Raw genomic sequence first — 4,117 nt, forward strand, 5'->3', positions numbered from 1 at the left:
TCCTCCAGGAAAATAGTGAAGAGGGTGAGGACAAAGTGGTAGAGGAAGAAGATCCAGAGAATGAACCCATGGAAATAGTCAAGGAAACCAGAGAAAAAGACACAGGAGCAAGAGTAATGAATGAAGGGGAAACTGCTGAAAAGATAGAAATACTAACTAACCAAACCCAAATGGAGAGGGAAAGCCAGAAGGAAAACGAGACAGAGGAAGAAAGAATTATGAGACAATTAATTCAGGAATGGAAAAACTTGGATGAAAGATTCATACCAGACAGTCAAAAACAATTATATAAGGAGGCATTTCAAAAATATAAAGAAAGAAATGGGGAGAATATGGATAAACAGGATACCACATCAGGAGAACAGGAAAGAGGTCAGATGGGAATAGGCGGTGCTGGCAAAAGCAGCAGGAAAAGAGGGAGGAAAACAATGAATGAAACGATCCAAACAGTTGGCAAAGTATTGATAAACTCAGGTAAAGTGATACCTCTGTCAGAGGTATTTTTCCACTCCTCCAAAAGTTTAAAATGATTATTATCAGTTGGAATATTAGGGGTCTGAATAGTAAGGGTAAGCAGAGATATATGAAAGAGAAACTTAAAAAAGACAGACCAAGTATTATGATCCTACAAGAGACAAAGATCACCATGCAGCAGATGGAAGGAATAATCAAAAACAGCAAACTCCAATACGAAGTCATGGGACAAGATGCAATCGGATCAGCGGGAGGCATTGCAATATTGTGGAACCCAAATGAGATAATTTTTGAGAACTGGACCAGCATGACCAGAATCCTTACAGGAACAGGAAGCATAGCGGGGACAAAGGAAAGGGTCATCATCTCAGGGGTGTATGGTCCTCATACTCCGGGAGACAGAGAAAATTTCATAAAAAATATGCCAGCAACTCGAAGATTACATCCGGAGACAGCATGGATTGTAGGAGGAGATTTCAATTTAATCCGGTCCCTAAAAGAGAAAAAGGGAGGTATAAGGAAAACAGACCAATATATGGAAATGTTCAATGACATGATAGATGGTCTGAGGCTGGTAGATTTACCAACTATCAACGGAGTCTATACATGGAATAACAGGAGAGGGGGAAGGAATCAAATAGCATCCAGATTAGATCGGTTCTTAGTATCAGAAACAATTATGAACAGAGATGTATTCATAGAAGCAAAGATCATGCCATCCCTTGGCTCAGATCACTGGCCAATTAGACTGGAAGTGGATATTAAGAATAACCTTGGCAAGAAGCCCTTCAGATTTGAAGCTTTTTGGCTTAGAGACCCAGAATTTATCAAAAAAATGGAAGAATGGTGGACGCAAAACACAGTATAGGGAAAAGGAAAAATGCATACCTTCCAACTTAAACTTAAGGAGTTAAAAGGAAGGATAAAGAAATGGAACAAGGAAGAATTCAGAAACATCATGGAGGAAAAACAGAAGCTGGAAGAAGAAATGGAAGCTTTGCAACAAAGGATAATAAATGAAGGGAGAACAGAGGAAAGTAGCAGAGAAGAAGGGATAATTCTAGGAAAACTGGAGGAGAGGAGAAAGCAGGAAGAATTTTTATGGAGACAGAAATCTAGAATAAAGTGGCTTAGGGATGGGGAAAGGAACACTAGATTTTTTCATCAAGCAATGATACAACACAGGCAAAGGAATAGGATACTTTCTATCAAGAACGAGAGTGGAGAGAGGATTGTTGATCAGGAAGGAATTGAAAAAGTGTTGATGGAATACCACAAAGGAATATTGACTGAACCCCACATGGACAGGTCTGAAGCTATAAAGGAAGTTTGCAAGGCCATTCCCAGGATTGTAACTGAAGACCATAATAGAGCCCTAATGAGAGCAGCTAGTTTGGAAGAGGTGGAGGAAGTGGTGATGAGCATGAAGAAGGGTACAGCGCCAGGACCGGACGGCTTTACGGTTGATTTCTATCAAGCGGGCTGGCACTTTATGGGAAGGGAGATTCTGGACCTGATAGAAGAATCTCGTATAAATCAAAAGGTATGGCCAGCCATTAACTCTACTTTTTTCACTTTGATTCCAAAAAATGACAATTCAGAGGATGCTAAGAGATTTAGAACCATTGCCCTATGTAATGTTATCTACAAAATAATTTCATCACTGATGGCCAAAAGACTGAAACCCCTGTTAGACAGATTAATATCTCCTAAACAAACTGGTTTCGTAGAAGGTAGACAAATTCTAGATGGTCTAGTGGTTACTCAAGAAGTAATTCATTATCTGAAGGCAAAGAAGCAAAAAGGAATGATGATTAAACTAGACTTGTCGAAATCTTGTGATAGAATCAACTGGCAATACTTGGAAGAAATCTTGGGAAGTTTCGGTTTTGGTACTAGGTGGATAAAGTGGGTTCACAGTCTTATATCAACTCCAAATTTTTCAATATTAGTCAATGGAACTCCCTCGAAAACCTTTAAGGAATCTAGAGGAATAAGACAAGGTGATCCCTTATCTCCTTTCCTATTTATACTAGCAGCAGAGGGTTTGGGTAGGTATCTTAAAAAAGAAAGAGCAGAAAATAAAATCAAAGGGCTAAGACTATGGGGTAATGAATTGTCGATAACCCATCAACAATTTGTTGATGATATCATGTTATTTGGGGAGCCAACCGTAAAAGAAGTGAGAAATATGAAGAAGGTTTTGGACTTATTTGCGGAAGCATCTGGGATGGAAATCAATAAGGAAAAATCATGCACCTTTATATTCAATACCATGGAGTCAGTCAAAATCCACTTGACCGGGATGCTAGGTTTTAAGCAAGGGGAACTCCCAACTAAATACTTGGGAAATGTACTGGATTTCAACTCTAAAAGACAGAAAAATTGGCAAGGAGTCTTAGAGAAATTAAAAAATAGAGTGGCTAACTGGGCCTTCAGAACTTTAAATATTGCTGGAAGGATTGTTTTAGTGAAATCAGTGTTGCAGGAAATCCCCACATATCCGCTATCGATTATGGTAGTACCTCAAGGGGTTTGCACCAAGATCAGAGAAGTTCTGAGGAAGTTCACTTGGGGAGGTTCGAACCAACAGAAGAAGTGGGCCTTAGTATCATGGAAACACCTGACGAAACGAAAGGAGGAAGGAGGCTTGGGTCTGCGCGATCCAGATAAACTCAACAAGGTGCTCGGTGCAAAAGTTTGGTGGCGATGGCTAAGAGGGGGAAATGACCTATGGAAGGCACTATGGAGGCACAAGTACAATATGCTAGACACTACGGAGGATATTTACCGGATGCAGGAAACCCCGAAAGGCTTGGCAATCTGGGATCTAGCTCGACAAAATCATGACATGGTAGAAAAGAATGCTTTCTGGGAAATTCGAGGAGGAGGGGAGGCCAAATTCTGGGATGAGAAATGGCAACAAAGAGGGAAAATGAGCTGAATACAAAAATCCAAAACATACAGGAAAAAATAGTGGACGACCGTATATACGTCAAAGATTACTGGAAAGAAGATGAATTGGATGGAATCTGGCGGAAATGGACAACACCAGAGGAATGGGGTATCGAGATAGATCAAGAACAACAGGAAGCGTTCATGGAAGAGGTAGAGTCCAGGAAAATAAAAGCTCGAACGGGTAGGGATATCCTCAGATGGGGGAATTCAATGAAAGGATCCTTTACGGTCAAGGAGGCATACTATCTGGCAGACCAACAGGGAACCAACGAAGAAAACCAAGACTGGAAGGTCATCTGGGGTAAAAACTGGTGGCCGAAAATTACCTTATTTACATGGTTAGTAGCTAAGGGCAAGATCCTGACGTGCGATAAGCTTCAAAAGAAAGGTTTCAGTGGGCCTTCAAAATGTTATCTGTGCAATAAGGAAGCTGAAACTCAAGATCATCTGTTAATCAAGTGTGTATATGCCAGGAAGCTATGGATGGAAACCGGAAAACTATTCCAGAAACTTGAGAGGTCCCCGAGAGAAACAAATGAAGTGATTTTTCATTGGCAGAAGGAAAAATTCCAATGTAAAGTAGTCCGAAAGGCCTGGGATCTCATTGCGGGTTTTGTGATTTGGATGTTATGGAAAGAAAGGAATCGCAGAGTATTCCAAGACAAATCTAAAAACACGGAAACAA

This window comes from Pinus tabuliformis, chromosome 1_1, assembly GCF_031772625.1.
Source record: "Pinus tabuliformis cultivar Carrire ecotype Pingquan chromosome 1_1, CPIR1, whole genome shotgun sequence".
Classification (NCBI taxonomy): domain Eukaryota; kingdom Viridiplantae; phylum Streptophyta; class Pinopsida; order Pinales; family Pinaceae; genus Pinus; species Pinus tabuliformis.